We start from the raw sequence: 16,916 nt of genomic DNA on the forward strand, positions 1-16,916 counted from the left end.
ATGATTCCTGCATTCCATAACTTCATCACTTCCTTCTGGACAACTTCCTTCATTGCAGGGTTTAGTCTTCTCTAAGGTTGAATTACTGCTTTGGAATTGTCCTCCAAAAGAATCTTATGCATGCATACTGTAGGGCTGATGCCTTTCAAGTCATCAATGGTCCATCCTAAAGCATCCTTGTGGGCTCTGAGAACATCAAGAAGCTCTCCTTCTTGTTTCTTTGTCAAGGACGAATTGATGATCACCGGGAGGCTTTCTGAAGTCCCAAGAAATGCATATTTGAGATGAGAAGGTAATGGCTTCAGTTCTTGCTTTTGCACCTCCTCTTTCTTGCTTGGTTCCACTTCTTTGTTTATGAAAGCCTCAGCCACATGTTCCTCTATTGTTTCTTGATTGTCTTTTTCTTGCTCATGCTGGTCATTGTCTAACATTTCTTCCACCAGGCTCTCTATCATATCCACCCTCAAATGATCTTCCTGCTCTGGAGGGTGTTGCATTGACTTAAAAACATTGATGATCATTTGCTCATTGTGTACTCTAAAAATCATTTCTCCTTTTTCCACATCTATAATGGCTCTTGCAGTTGCTAGAAATGGTCTGCCCAAGATGATTGAATTGTTGCCTTCCTCATCAGTATCTAGGATTACAAAGTCCGCAGGGAAGATAAACTCTCCAACCTTTACTAGCAAATTTTCCACAATTCCATTTGGTATCTTGATTGATCTGTCTGCCATGACTAGTGACATCTTGGTGGGTTTGAGTTCTTCTATGGCCAACTTCTTCATCATGGACAAGGGCATTAAGTTGATACTAGCTCCAAGATCACAAAGAGCTTTATCCAAGGATAGTTTGCCTATAGTGCATGACACTACAAAGCTCCCTGGATCCTTGAGTTTTGGTGGGATTCCCTTTTGGAGCACGGCACTACATTCCTCACTAAGCATCACCGTTTCCTTCTCATTCCAATCTCTTTTCTTGTTGATGAGCTCCTTTAAGAACTTGGCATATAAAGGCATTTGCTCCAAAGCTTCAGCCAGAGGTATGTTGATTTCCAACTTCTTAAAGGTCTCAAGAAATTTGTGGAAATGCTGATCCTTTGTTTCCTTGTGAAATCTCTGTGGATAAGGTAGTGGTGGTGTTGAGCTTTTCTCCACTTGATGTTGTTTTAGAATTGGTTCCTCCAAGATCTTCTTTCCTTTCTTCAAATTCTGTGGCTTATTGTCTTCCTCTGTGAGTTTTTCTGGGACATTCTTGGTCATCATGTCCTTGTTGATGGCTTCATCATTCTTAGTTGGCTCAGTGTCATTCTCCATAAGCTTCTTTGTTGCTCCTTGGTTACCATCCACTAACACTTTTCCACTTCTTAGTTGCACGACCTTGCATTCTTCCTTTGGGTTAGGAATGGTGTCACTAGGTAGTGAACTTGATGGTTTTTCAACAGAAATCTTCTTGGAGATTTGTCCAATCTGCCTCTCTAGGTTCTTCATGGAGGCTTCTTGATTCTTGGTTGTCAATTCTTGGCTCTTCATCAGTTTCTCCATGAGCATCTCTAGATTGGTGATTCTCTGTGAGTCTTGTGTAATTGGTTGGTTTTGGGGTGTTGATGGATGATGATAAGTGTTTTGGTTAGTTGGTTGGTTATTGGGTGGGTATTGGTTAGAATTGGGGTAGTTGTTTTGTGGTTTTCTGTATGAGTTTTGGTTAGTGTTTGGCTGGGGGTTTGTGTTTTTCCAATTGTTCTGTCCTGTGTTTCTTTGCCATGGTTGTTGGTTTTGATTATGGTTGTCTCCCCATCTGAGGTTGGGATGGTTCTTCCAAGATGGATTGTAAGTATCCCCATAGACTTCATTTGTTCCAGGATTTTGGTTGTGCATGTATTGGACTTGCTCTTGCTGTTGCTCCTCTTGAGTTTCTTCACTTTGCACCCAAGTGGTTGGAGGTTGGCTTGTGGTGCTCACTGCTGCCACTTGCAAGCCATCAATCCTTTTGGCCATTTGCTCAAATTGTTGTTGGATCTGCTGCTGCATCATTTTGTTCTGAGCTAGAATTGAATCAACTCCTTCCAACTCCATTACTCCTCTTCGTTGTGATGGTTGGCGTTGTCTTTGATGAGCAAAGAAATATTGGTTGTTGGCCACCATATCAATGAGGTTTCGAGCTTCCTCTGTGGTTTTCATGAGTTGTAAAGAGCCTCCTGCAGAGTGATCAAGAGCTTCTTGAGCTTTAAGAGTGAGTCCCTCATAGAAGTTCTGCAACTTGTCCCACTCAGTGAACATCTCTGGTGGACATTTCCTCAATAGAGCTTTATATCTCTCCCATGCTTCATATAAGTTCTCAGCCTCCAATTGAGTGAACGTTTGAACCTCAGTTTTCAACCTTAGGATTCTTTGAGGGGGGTAAAATTTGGCAAGGAACTTGCTCACCAAGTCATCCCAGTTGTTGATGCTTTCTTTTGGAAAGGTCTCTAGCCATTGAGTGGCTTTATCTCTGAGAGAGAATGGGAAGAGCAGCAACTTGTAGCTATCAGGAGGTACACCATTAGTTTTCACCGTGTCACATATTCTCAAGAAGGTAGACAAATGTTGATTTGGATCCTCCAAAGGCCCTCCTCCAAAAGAACAATTGTTTTGAACCAGAGTGATGAGTTGTGGCTTGAGTTCAAAATTGTTTGCATTGACATTGGGAGGAAGAATGCTACTCCCACAATGCCTTGCATTTGCAAATGTGTATGAAGCCAAGACTCTTCTCTGTTGTTGATTATTGTTGGCTCCTTCTCCTGGTTGATTTGTATCTCCTTCCATGTCTTGGAATTCCTCCTCAGATTCTTCTTCTCCAACAATGTTCTTCCCTCTTTCAGCTCTTCTTATTCTCCGAAGAGTCCTTTGATCAATTTCAGAGATAATAGGGGAAGATCTTCCTATACCTGACATACAAACACACAACAATAAACACACAGACCCAGAAAATTAATAAAACTTCAATCTATTGCTAGAATGAGGTTTTAGTTAGTTTAAGCAAAAATTCAAACAGTTAGTGTGTTAGTAAGAATTAGAATAACAGAAAAGAAAAAGTGCTTAATCTAGACCTCCACTTCACTTAATCATTGCCAATCTATTTCAATCCCCGGCAACGGCGCCAAAAACTTGATGTGTGGAAAACGATCCAACACAAAACTCACCGGCAAGTGTACCGGGTCGCATCAAGTAATAATAACTCACAAGAGTGAGGTCGATCCCACAGGGATTGAAGGATTGAGCAATTTTAGTTTAGTGGGTGGTTTAGTCAAGCGAATCAAGTGTTGGTTGAGTGATTGGTGTTTAACAGAAGATAAATTGCTTGGAATGTAAAGGGGAAAGGGGAATGTTGCAGTAAATTAAAGAGCAGAAAGGTAAAATTGCAGAACCTTAAAGAATAAGAAACTAAATGACTGAAACTTAAAGTGCAAGAAAGGTAAATTGCAGTAACTTAAATGGCAAGAAAGATAAATGACTTGAAAATAAAAGGGGTTTGAGGACTGGGATTGCAGAATCTAAACCAAGAGAGAGTAAATGGCAACAATTAAGAGAACAAGAATTGAATCAGAAGCAATAAACATTCAAACAGAAAGGAAATAAAATGCAGCAAGGTTCACAGAAGAACCCAAAGTGAATTGTGATCTCAGGACTCAAGAGCTTAGGTAGCAGAGCCTAAAACTCAATTTCCTTCCCAGATCTGACGTATCAAAGCAATTGACAGAAAATTTAAAGAAGAAGCAGTAAAGGAAATTGAAATTGAATTGAATTATGCAGAGAAGATTTAAAGAGAGTTTGAATGGGAATTGAGACAGAATTTCCTCAATTTCTCACACCCACAACTCAAAAACAGAAGAGTAGAAATGCTTAGGCAAGAATGAGGAAGAAGAGAGATCAATTCTCCTCCCCAATTCTAAAAATTCTTAGTCAAGTCACCAAGAACAAGTGCCAAAGTTCCAAGAAAGGTAAAATTCAAAAGTGAAGGTAAAAATGCCAAAGTAAAAGTTCAAAGGTTCAAAAGTTGTTAAAAGTCCTAATTACATCAAAACTAGCTTCTATTTATACACTTTCTATTCTTGGATTTTGGGATTTGGATGGGCTTTTGAATTGGTGAAGAAATGAATTAAAATGGTGTTTTAATTTGAATTTTCGGCCCATGAAAATTCACTCCCAGGAGGCTGCCCTGCCCTTGTGGAGGGCAGGGCAGAAAATTGATGCATGGTGCGTTGTTGGTGCAGCCTTGGTGCGAGTTGGTGCGGCCTTGGTGCTGCCAGGGACGCAAAACACTGCCCTGCCCGCGCCAAGGGCAGGGCAGGAAGAGTTTGATGCGCCAGAATTGTGGAGTGCGCGCGTTGGTGCTGCCAGGGGAGGAAATTGGTGCGCCAGGATCGAAATTGGTGCGTGCATGGTGCTGCCACACACACGATGCTGCCCTGCCCGCGCCAAGGGCAGGGCAATGTTCCAACTCTCTCGTCCCGTGTTCGAACCACGGAGGACGCACACGCTTCAATTATTTTCTTGGTTTCTTGGCACGGTAGTGAACCTTAGTGCTTAGCTTGCTCATGGTCCCTTGTTCGATCCTTATGGCATGCATGGTTGATATTTTTTCGTTGAATTTCTTCCTTGGAGAGCCCAATTCTGCCCTCCACAAGGGCAGGGCAAGGTTCTTTTTCTCTTGGTTTCAAGGCACATTTTGTGCTCTGCCCTTGGAGTGGGCAGGGCAGAGTTGCCTCATCTTGCTTGGTCACCTTATGTTGCTCTCCTAGAGGGCAGTGTGCCCTTGTGGAGGGCAATGTTTGCCTCCTCCTTGCTTGCGGCACGCTTCTCCTCCCTTAAACCACGCTTCTTCTTCCTTGTGCTACACTTTTTAGGCTACGCTTTTCCTTTTCTTTTCTTTTCTTCACCTACAATAAACCAAAACAACACTCCAAGTATCACTAAATTCAAGAGGCTTATAAATCAATTAAAATTCAGTTAAAATTAGCTTAAACCTCATGGATTATCATTAATTTCATGGTGGTTGCTTGATTTAAGGAAGTTATGCATTTTCACTCCAAATCACTTACTTAGGATACAAGAAAGTGCATAAATGCTAACAAAACAAGTGAAATTAGCTTGAAAAATGGGTATATGATGACTTGTCATCACACTAAATTTCAGCCAAAAAATACCTGAAATCACAAAAAAACACACAAACTCATAGTAAAGTCCAGAAAAGTGAATTTTAACTGAAAACTAATAAAAACATAATAAAAACTAACTAAAACATACTAAAAACATACTAAAAACAATGCCAAAAAGCGTATAAATTATCCGCTCATCACAACACCAAACTTAAATTGTTGCTTGTCCCCAAGCAACTGAAAATCAAATAAGATAAAAAGAAGAGAATATGCAATGAATTCCAAAAACATCTATGAAGATCAGTATTAATTAGATGAGCGGGGCTTTTAGCTTTTTGCCTCTGAATAGTTTTCGCATCTCATTCTATGCTTTGAAATTCAGAATGATTGGCTTCTATAGGAACTCAAAATCCAGATAGTGTTATTGATTCTCCTAGTTAAGTATGATGATTCTTGAACACAGCTACTTTATGAGTCTTGGCCGTGGCCTAAAGCACTCTGTCTTTCAATATTACCACCGGATACATACATGCCACAGACACATAATTGGGTGAACCTTTTCAGATTGTGACTCAGCTTTGCTAGAGTCCCCAATTAGAGGTGTCCAGGGTTCTTAAGCACACTCTTTTTTTTGCCTTAGATCACAACTTTATTTCTTTCTCTTCCTTTTTTTTTTCATTTTTTTTAATATTCACTGCTTTTTCTTGCTTCAAGAATCATTTTTATGATTTTTCAGATCCTCAGTAACATGTCTCCTTTTTCATTATTCTTTCAAGAGCCAATCATTCATGAACAACAAATTCAAAAGACATATGCACTGTTCAAGCATACATTCTGAAACCAAAATATTGCCACCACATCAAAATAATTAATCTGTTATAAAATTCAAAATTCATGCAATTCTTCTCCTTTTCAATTAAGAACATTTTTCATTTAAGAAAGGTTATGGATTCATAGGACATTCATAACTTTAAGGCATAGACACTAAGACACTAATGATCATAAGACACAAACATAGATAAACATAAGCATGAAAATTCGAAAAATAGGAAAATAAAGAACAAGGAAATTAAAGAACGGGTCCACCTTAGTGATGGTGGCTTGTTCTTCCTCTTGAAGATCTTATGGAGTGCTTGAGCTCCTCAATGTCTCTTCCTTGCCTTTGTTGCTCCTCTCTCATGATTCTTTGATCTTCTCTAATTTCATGGAGGAGGATGGAATGTTCTTGGTGCTCCACCCTTAGTTGTCCCATGTTGGAACTCAATTCTCCTAAGGGAGGTGTTGATTTGCTCCCAATAGTTTTGAGGAGGAAAGTGCATCCCTTGAGGCATCTCAGGGATTTCATGATAAGGGATCTCCTCATGTCCATGAGTGGGATCTCTTGTTTGCTCCATCCTTTTCTTAGTGGTACCCATGAGGACTTGGTCCAACCTTTGATCAAAGTTGACCCTTTATGAGTTTGAAAGAGACCTCGGGGATCACCTTCTTCTTGGCCTCAACTTCATAGAAGTGGTCCTGATGCACCCTTGAGATGAATCTCTCTGATGAGCGGATAATTTGTACGCTTTTTGGCATTATTTTTAGTATGTTTTTAGTAGTTTGAGTTGAGTTTTTAGTATATTTTTATTAGTTTTTAGTTAAAATTCACTTTTCTGGACTTTACTATGAGTTTGTGTGTTTTTCTGTGATTTCAGGTATTTTCTGGCTGAAATTGAGGGACCTGAGCAAAAATCTGATTCAGAGACTGAAAAGGACTGCAGATGCTGTTGGATTCTGACCTCCCTGCACTCGAAGTGGATTTTCTGGAGCTACAGAAGCCCAATTGGCGCGCTCTCAACGGCGTTGGAAAGTAGACATCCTGGGCTTTCCAGCAATATATGATAGTCCATACTTTGCCCAAGATTTGATGGCCCAAACCGGCGTTCAAAGTCACCTTCAGAATTCCCAGCGTTAAACGCCGGAACTGGCACCTAAATGGGAGTTAAACGCCCAAACTGGCATAAAAGCTGGCGTTTAACTCCAAGAAGAGTCTCTACACGAAAAATGCTTCATTTCTCAGCCCAAGCACACACCAAGTGGGCCCGGAAGTAGATTTTTATGTCATTTACTCATCTTTGTAATCCTTAGGCTACTAGTTCCCTATAAGTAGGACCTTTTACTATTGTATTTTTCATCTTGAGATCTTTGAATCTTTTGATCACTGGGAGGCTGGCCTCACGGCCATGCCTAGACCTTGTTCTTATGTGTTTTCAACGGTGGAGTTTCTACACACCATAGATTAAGGTGTGGAGCTCTGCTGTACCTCGAGTATTAATGCAATTACTATTGTTCTTCTATTCAATTCCGCTTGTTCTTTGTCCAAGATATCACTTGCTCTTCAACTTGATGAATGTGATGATCCGTGACACTCATCATCATTCTCATCTATGAACAAAGTGACTGACAACCACTTTTTTTCTACAAGCATACAAGGCTCTAGTGTTTATCTCTTAGGTTCCTGATGCACGATGCATGGTTGATCGCCTGACAACCGAGTGCTCGCCTGACAACCGAGCCAGCGATTCCGTGAGATCAGAGTCTTCGTGGTATAGGCAAGAACTGATGGCGGCATTCAAGAGAATCCGGAAGGTCTAACCTTGTCTGTGGTATTCTGAGTAGGATTCAATGATTGAATGACTGTGACGTGCTTCAAACTCCTAGCAGGCGGGGCGTTAGTGACAGACGCAAAAGAATCACTGGATTCTATTCCGGCCTGACCGAGAACCGACAGCTGGATAGCCGTGCCGTGACAAGGTGCGTTGAACATTTCCACTGAGAGGATGGGAGGTAGCCACTGACAACGGTGAAACCCTTGCATAAGCTTGCCATGGAAAGGAGTAAGAAGGATTGGATGAAGACAGTAGGAAAGCAGAGAGACGGAAGGGAAAGCATCTTCATACGCTTATCTGAAGCTCTCACCAATGATATACATAAGTATCTCTATCTTTATCTTTATGTTTTATTCATATGTCATCTATACCCATTTGAGTCTGCCTGACTAAGATTTACAAGGTGACCATAGCTTGCTTCATACCAACAATCTCCGTGGGATCGACCCTTACTCGCGTAAGGTTTATTACTTGGACGACCCAGTGCACTTGCTGGTTAGTTGTGCGGAGTTGTGATAGAGAGTTGAGATTGCAATGAGCCCACCAAGTCTGTAGCGCCATTGATGATCACAATTCCGTGCACCAAGTTTTTGGCGCCGTTGCCGGGGATTGTTCTGTGTATGGACAACTGACGGTTCATCTTGTTGCTTAGATTAGGTATTTTTTTCAGAGTTCTTAAGAATGAATTCTAGTGTTTCATGATGATCTATTGAAATCTGGCTGGCTGAGAAGCCATGTCTAATCTTATTGGACCGAGGTTTCAACTGATCATCACAATAGCTTGTTGATTTCTATCAATCTTGCTATTGGAGCAATGATCTGCTAAGGCTTGGCTGGCCATTGGCCATGTCTAGTATTTTGGACCGAAGCTTTCTTTGAAAGCTTGGCTGGCTGTGAAGCCATGTCTAATTCCTGGACCGGAGTCTTAGACTAGCATTGCAATGATTCCTGGAAATCAAATTGAGAATTCTGAAACCTTTATTTTCTATTTTCATATAACTTTCGAAAAAAAGCACAAAGAAAAAAAAATTATAAAAATCATAAAAACCAAAAATATTTTATGTTTCTTGTTTGAGTCTAGTGTCTAATTTTAAGTTTAGTGTCTTGCATGCATTGTTTATTTGATCTTGGTTCTATTTTCAAGTCAATAGTACAGGGAACTGAAGATTCAGAACATGCAGCAGAGAAATTACACAGAAAAAGCTGGGCGTTCAAAACGCCCAGTGAAGAAGGACAGACTGGCGTTTAAACGCCAGCCAGGGTACCTGGTTGGGCGTTTAACGCCCAAAAAGGTAGTGCATTGGGCGTTAAACGCCAGAATGTGCACCATTCTGGGCGTTTAACGCCAGGATGGCACAAAGGGGAGGATTTTGTTTTCGAATCAATTTTTTTTCAAGTTTTCAAAGTTTTTCAAAATCAAATCTTTTTCAAATCAAATCTTTTCAATCAAATGTTTTCAAAATCAATTTCTTTCCTTTTTCAAAGATACTTGCTAACAATTAATGATTTGATTGAACATTTCAAGTATGTTGCCTTTTCTGTTGAGAAAGGTTTAATGTTTGAATCATATATTTTCTTGTTAGGCAAGTCATTAATTTCTAAAATCAAATCTTTTTAAAATTGTTTTCAAATCATATCTTCTCAATCACATATTTTTTTTTTTAAAACCAATCATATCTTCTTAACCTCATCTTTCTCAAAATAGTTTTCAATCAAATCTTTTTGACTTCTAATTTCAAAATCTTTTTCAAAAATTACTTGATTTCTTCCCACTCTTATTTTCGAAAATTAATTAATGTTTTTCAAAATATTTTCAAATTCTTTTACTTAATTTTCGAAAATCATCTTCCCTCCTCTCACATCCTTCTATTTATGGACTAACACTATTCCTCAATGCACAATTCGAACTCCATCTTTCTTGATAAGTTCGAATTTTCTACCTCTGTCTTCTATTTTTCTTTTCCTCTGACACCTCAAGGAATCTCTATACTGTGACATAGAGGATTCCACACTTTCTTGTTCCCTTCTCTTTCATATGAGCAGGAACAAAGACAAAGGCATTCTTGTTGAAGCTGACCCTGAACCTGAAAGGACCTTGAAGCGAAAGCTAAGAGAAGCTAAGGCACAACTCTCTGTAGAGGACCTAACCGAATTCTTCAAAGAAGAAGAACCTATGGCAGCCGAAAACAACAACAATGCCAACAATGCAAGGAAGGTGCTGGGTGACTTTACTGCACCTACTCCCGATTTCTATGGGAGAAGCATCTCTATCCCTGCCATTGGAGCAAACAACTTTGAGCTTAAGCCTCAATTAGTTCTCTAAAGCAACAGAATTGCAAGTTTCATGGACTTCCATTGGAAGATCCTCATCAGTTTTAGGCTGAGTTCTTGCAAATCTGTGACACTGTCAAGACTAATGGGGTTGACCCTGAGGTCTACAGACTTATGCTATTCCCTTTTGCTGTAAGAGACAGAGCTAGGACATGGTTGGACTCACAACCTAAAGAAAGCCTAGACTCATGGGAAAAGCTAGTCAATGCCTTCTTGGCAAAGTTCTTTCCACCTCAAAAATTGAGTAAGCTTAGAGTGGAAGTCCAAACCTTCAGACAGAAGGATGGAGAATCCCTCTATGAAGCTTGGGAAAGATACAAACAATTAATCAGAAAGTGTCCCTCAGACATGCTTTCTGAATGGAGCATCATAGGTATTTTCTATGATGGTCTCTCTGAACTATCCAAGATGTCTTTGGATAGCTCTGCTGGAGGATCTCTTCATCTGAAGAAGATGCCTACAGAAGCTCAAGAGCTAATTGAAATGGTTGCAAATAACCAATTCATGTACACTTCTGAAAGGAATCCTGTGAACAATGGGACAAGTCAGAAGAAAGGAGTTCTTGAGATTGATACTCTGAATGCCATTCTGGCTCAGAACAAGATATTGACTCAACAAGTCAATTTAATTTCTCAAAGTCTGTCTGGAATGCAAAATGCACCAAGCAGTACTAAGGATGCTTCATCTGAAGAAGAAGCTTATGATCCTGAGAACCCTTCAATGGAAGAGGTGAATTACCTAGGAGAACCCTATGGAAACATCTATAATTCTTCATGGAGAAATCACCCAAATTTCTCATGGAAGAATCAAGAGAGACCTCAACAAGGTTTCAACAACAATAATGGTGGAAGAAACAGGTTTAGCAATGGCAAACCTTTTCCATCATCTTCTCAGCAACAGACAGAGAGCTCTAAGCAGAACACCTCTGACTTAGCAACCATGGTCTCTGATCTAATCAAAACCACTCAAAGTTTCATGACTGAAACAAGGTCCTCCATTAGAAACTTGGAGGCACAAGTGGGACAGCTGAGCAAGAAAATTACTGAACTCCCTCCTAGTACTCTTCCAAGCAATACAGAAGAAAATCCAAAAGGAGAGTGCAAGGCCCTCAACATGGCCGAATTTGGAGAGGAAGGAGAGGAAGTGAACGCCACTGAGGGAGACCTCAATGGGCGTGCACTGACCTCCAATGAGTTCCCTAATGAGGAACCATGGGAATCTGAGGCTCAAAATGAGACCATAGAGATTCCATTGGACCTACTTCTGCCATTCATGAGCTCTGATGAGTATTCTTCCTCTGAAGAGGATGAGTATGTCACTGAAGAGCAAGTTGCTAAATACCTTGGAGCAATCATGAAGCTAAATGACAAGTTATTTGGAAATGAGACTTGGGAGGATGAACCTCCTTTGCTCACCAAAGAACTGGATGACTTGTCTAGGCAGAAATTACCTCAAAAGAGACAAGATCCTGGGAAGTTTTCCATACCTTGTACCATAGGCACCATGACCTTCAAGAAGGCTCTGTGTGACTTAGGGTCAAGTGTAAACCTCATGTCTCTCTCTATAATGGAGAAGCTAGGGATCTTTGAGGTGCAAGCTGCAAGAATCTCATTAGAGATGGCAGACAACTCAAGAAAGCAAGCTCATGGACTTGTAGAGGATGTTTTGGTGAAAATTGAAGACCACTACATCCCAGCTGATTTCATAGTCCTAGAGACTGGGAAGTGCATGGTTGAATCTATCATCCTTGGAAGACCCTTCCTAGCCACAGCAAAGGCTGTGATTGATGTTGATGGAGGTGAACTGATCATTCAAGTGGATGAAGAATCCTTTGTGTTTAAGGCTCAAGGACATCCCTCTGTCACCATGGAGAGGAAGCATGAAGAGCTTCTCTCAAATCAGAGTCAAACAGAGCCCCCACAGTCAAACTCTAAGTTTGGTGTTGGGAGGCCACAACCAAACTCTAAGTTTGGTGTTGAACCCCCACATTCAAACTCTAAGTTTGGTGTTGGGAGGTTCCAACATTGCTCTGAGAAAATATGAGGCTCCATGAGAGCCATCTGTCAAGCTACTGACATTAAAGAAGCGCTTGTTGGGAGGCAACCCAATATTATATTTTATCTATTTCCTTTTGTTATTTTATGTTTTTTGTAGGTTGATGATCATGAGAAGTCACAAAAACAATTGAAAAAGCAAAGCAAAAACAGAATGAAAAACAGGAAGAAAAACAGCACACCCTGGAGGAAGAACCTTCTGGCGTTTAAACGCCAGTAAGGCTAGCAGGTGGGCGTTTAACGCCCAGTCTGGCACCATTCTGGGCGTTTAACGCCAGAAAGGGGCACCAGACTGGCGTTAAATGCCAGGAAAGGGCAAGAACCTGGTGTTAAACGCCAGAAATGGGCACCAGCCCGGCGTTTAACGCCAGAATTGGCTCAAAACGTGATTTTGCATGCCATTTGGTGCAGGGATGACTTTTCCTTGACACCTCCGGATCTGTGGACCCCACAGGATCCCCACCTACCCCACCACTCTCTCTCTTCGTCACCCATTCACCAATCACCTCAACACCTCTTCCCCAAAAACCCTTCACCTATCAAATCCCATCTTTCTCTTCACCACTCACATTCATCCTTCATAAAACCCCACCTACCTCACCCTTCAAATTCAAACCACTTTCCCTCCCAAACCCACCCATACATGACCGAACCATGAGCCCCCTCCCTCCTATATAAACCCTTCTTCACTCCTTCACTTTCACACAACCTAAACACCACTTCTCCCCCTCTTTAGCCGAACACAAAGCCATTCCCTTCTTCCTCATATCTTCTTCTTCTACTCTCTTCTTTCTTCTTTTGCTCGAGGACGAGCAAACCTTTTAAGTTTGGTGTGGTAAAAGCGTTGCTTTTCGTTTTTCCATAACCATTTATGGCATCCAAGGCCGGAGAAACCTCTAGAAAGAGGAAAGGGAAGGCAAAAGCTTCCACCTCCGAGTCATGGGAGATGGAGAGATTCATCTCAAGGGTGCATCAAGACCACTTCTATGAAGTTATGGCCTTGAAGAAGGTGATCCCCGAGGTCCCTTTCAAACTCAAAAAGGGTCAACTTTAATCAAAGGTTGGACCAAGTCCTCATAGACATCTGTGAAGAGGGCGCCCAATGGAAGAGAGATTCAAGAGGGAAGCCGGTTCAACTGAGAAGGCATGACCACAAGCCCAATAACTCTATAAGGTGGCGGACAAGTCCTCCACCTTGGCAAGGTTAGCCTTTCCTCACCTCATTTGTCACCTCTGTTATTCAGTTGGAGTTGACATAGAGGGAGACATCCCCATTGATGAGGACAAGCCCATCACTAAGAAAAGGATGGAGCAAACAAGAGACCCCTCTCATCATGAGATCCCTGAGATGCCTCAAGGGATGCACTTTCCTCCACAAGACTATTGGGAGCAAATTAACACCTCCCTAGGAGAATTAAGTTCCAATATGGGACAACTAAGGGTGGAGCACCAAGAACATTCCATCCTCCTCCATGAAATTAGAGAAGATCAAAGAATCATGAGAGAGGAGCAACAAAGACAAGGAAGAGATATTGAGGAGCTCAAGCACTCCATAAGACCTTCAAGAGGAAGAACAAGCCGCCATCACTAAGGTGGACCCGTTCTTTAATCTCCATGTTCTTTATTTTTCTGTTTTTCGAATTTTAGTGCTTATATTTATCTATGTTTGTGTCTTATGATCATTAGTGTCTATGCCTTAAAGTTATGAATGTCCTATGAATCCATCACCTTTCTTAAATAAACAATGTTCTTAATTGAAAAAGAAAAGAATTGCATGAATTTTGAATTTTATAACAGTTTAATTATTTTGATGTGGTGGCAACACTTTTGTTTTCTGAATGTATGTTTAAACAGTGCATATGTCTTTTGAGTTTGTGGTTCATGAATGTTGGCTCTTGAAAGAATGATGAAAAAGGAGACATGTTACTGAGGATCTGAAAAATCATAAAAATGATTCTTGAAGCAAGAAAAAGCAGTGAAAAAAAAAGAGGCGAAAAAAAAACGAAAAAAAAAAGAAGAAAGAGAAAAAGAAAGAAAAAGAAAGAAATAAAGTTGTGATCCAAGGAAAAAAGAGTGTGCTTAAGAACCCTGGACACCTCTAATTGGGGACTTTAGCAAAGCTGAGTCACAATCTGAAAAGGTTCACCCAATTATGTGTCTGTGGCATGTATGTATCCGGTGGTAATACTGGAAGACAGAGTGCTTTGGGCCACGGCCAAGACTCATAAAGTAGCTGTGTTCAAGAATCATCATACTTAACTAGGAGAATCAATAACACTATCTGGATTCTGAGTTCCTAAAGAAGCCAATCATTCTGAATTTCAAAGGATAGAGTGAGATGCCAAAACTGTTCAGAGGCAAAAAGCTAAAAGTCCCGCTCATCTAATTGATACTGATCTTCATAGATGTTTTTGGAATTCATTGCATATTCTCTTCTTTTTATCTTATTTGATTTTCAGTTGCTTGGGGATAAGCAACAATTTAAGTTTGGTGTTGTGATGAGCGGATAATTTGTACGCTTTTTGGCATTATTTTTAGTATGTTTTTAGTAGTTTGAGTTGAGTTTTTAGTATATTTTTATTAGTTTTTAGTTAAAATTCACTTTTCTGGACTTTACTATGAGTTTGTGTGTTTTTCTGTGATTTCAGGTATTTTCTGGCTGAAATTGAGGGACCTGAGCAAAAATCTGATTCAGAGACTGAAAAGGACTGCAGATGCTGTTGGATTCTGACCTCCCTGCACTCGAAGTGGATTTTCTGGAGCTACAGAAGCCCAATTGGCGCGCTCTCAACGGCGTTGGAAAGTAGACATCCTGGGCTTTCCAGCAATATATGATAGTCCATACTTTGCCCAAGATTTGATGGCCCAAACCGGCGTTCAAAGTCACCTTCAGAATTCCCAGCGTTAAACGCCGGAACTGGCACCTAAATGGGAGTTAAACGCCCAAACTGGCATAAAAGCTGGCGTTTAACTCCAAGAAGAGTCTCTACACGAAAAATGCTTCATTGCTCAGCCCAAGCACACACCAAGTGGGCCCGGAAGTGGATTTTTATGTCATTTACTCATCTTTGTAATCCTTAGGCTACTAGTTCCCTATAAGTAGGACCTTTTACTATTGTATTTTTCATCTTGAGATCTTTGAATCTTTTGATCACTGGGAGGCTGGCCTCACGGCCATGCCTAGACCTTGTTCTTATGTATTTTCAACGGTGGAGTTTCTACACACCATAGATTAAGGTGTGGAGCTCTGCTGTACCTCGAGTATTAATGCAATTACTATTGTTCTTCTATTCAATTCCGCTTGTTCTTTGTCCAAGATATCACTTGCTCTTCAACTTGATGAATGTGATGATCCGTGACACTCATCATCATTCTCACCTATGAACAAAGTGACTGACAACCACTTTTGTTCTACAAGCATACAAGGCTCTAGTGTTTATCTCTTAGGTTCCTGATGCACGATGCATGGTTGATCGCCTGACAACCGAGTGCTCGCCTGACAACCGAGCCAGCCATTCCGTGAGATCAGAGTCTTCGTGGTATAGGCAAGAACTGATGGCGGCATTCAAGAGAATCCGGAAGGTCTAACCTTGTCTGTGGTATTCTGAGTAGGATTCAATGATTGAATGACTGTGACGTGCTTCAAACTCCTAGCAGGCGGGGCGTTAGTGACAGACGTAAAAGAATCACTGGATTCTATTCCGGCCTGACCGAGAACCGACAGCTGGATAGCCGTGTCGTGACAGGGTGCGTTGAACATTTCCACTGAGAGGATGGGAGGTAGCCACTGACAACGGTGAAACCCTTGCATAAGCTTGCCATGGAAAGGGGTAAGAAGGATTGGATGAAGACAGTAGGAAAGCAGAGAGACGGAAGGGAAAGCATCTTCATGCGCTTATCTGAAGCTCTCACCAATGATATACATAAGTATCTCTATCTTTATCTTTATGTTTTATTCATATGTCATCTATACCCATTTGAGTCTGCCTGACTAAGATTTACAAGGTGACCATAGCTTGCTTCATACCAACAATCTCCGTGGGATCGACCCTTACTCGCGTAAGGTTTATTACTTGGACGACCCAGTGCACTTGCTGGTTAGTTGTGTGGAGTTGTGATAGAGAGTTGAGATTGCAATGAGCCCACCAAGTCTGTGGCGCCATTGATGATCACAATTCCGTGCACCACTCTCCATCTCCCATGATTCGGAGGTGCAAACTTTTGCCTCCCCTTTCCTCTTTCTAGAGGTTTCTCCGGCCTTAGATGCCATAAATGGTTATGGAAAAACAAAAAGCAATGCTTTTACCATACCAAACTTAGAAGGTTTGCTCGTCCTCGAGCAAAAGAAGAAAGAAGAGAATAGAAGAAGAAGAAATAGAGGAGATGGAGGTGGCTTTGTTTTTCGGCCAAGGGGGAGAAGTAGTGTGTAGATTGTGTGAAAATGAAGGAGTGAGGATGGGTTTATATAGGAGTGGAGAGGCGGTGTATGGTTCGGCCATTATGGGTGGGTTTGGGAGGAAAAGTGGTCTGAATTTGAATGGTAGGGTAGGTGGGGTTTTATGAAGGATGGATGTGAGTGGTGAAGAGAATGGTAGGATTTGATAGGTGAAGGGTTTTAGGGGAAGAGGTGTTGAGGTGATTGGTGAATGGGGAAGAAGAAGAGAGAGAGTGGTGGGGTAGGTGAGGATCCTGTGGGGTCCACAGATCCTGAGGTGTCAAGGAAAATTCATCCCTGCACCAAGTGGCGAG

General features: G+C 41.2%; 1 non-coding gene across 1 annotated transcript; it reads right to left on the reverse strand.

The window, feature by feature from the left end:
- Nucleotides 1-10,359: 10,359 nt before the first annotated feature.
- On the reverse strand, nucleotides 10,360-10,467 carry LOC130972209 (small nucleolar RNA R71). The gene has a single exon (XR_009083402.1). It is a non-coding gene; the product is annotated as a small nucleolar RNA R71 (small nucleolar RNA).
- Nucleotides 10,468-16,916: the final 6,449 nt, after the last annotated feature.

This window comes from Arachis stenosperma, chromosome 3, assembly GCF_014773155.1.
Source record: "Arachis stenosperma cultivar V10309 chromosome 3, arast.V10309.gnm1.PFL2, whole genome shotgun sequence".
NCBI classification, from domain to species: domain Eukaryota; kingdom Viridiplantae; phylum Streptophyta; class Magnoliopsida; order Fabales; family Fabaceae; genus Arachis; species Arachis stenosperma.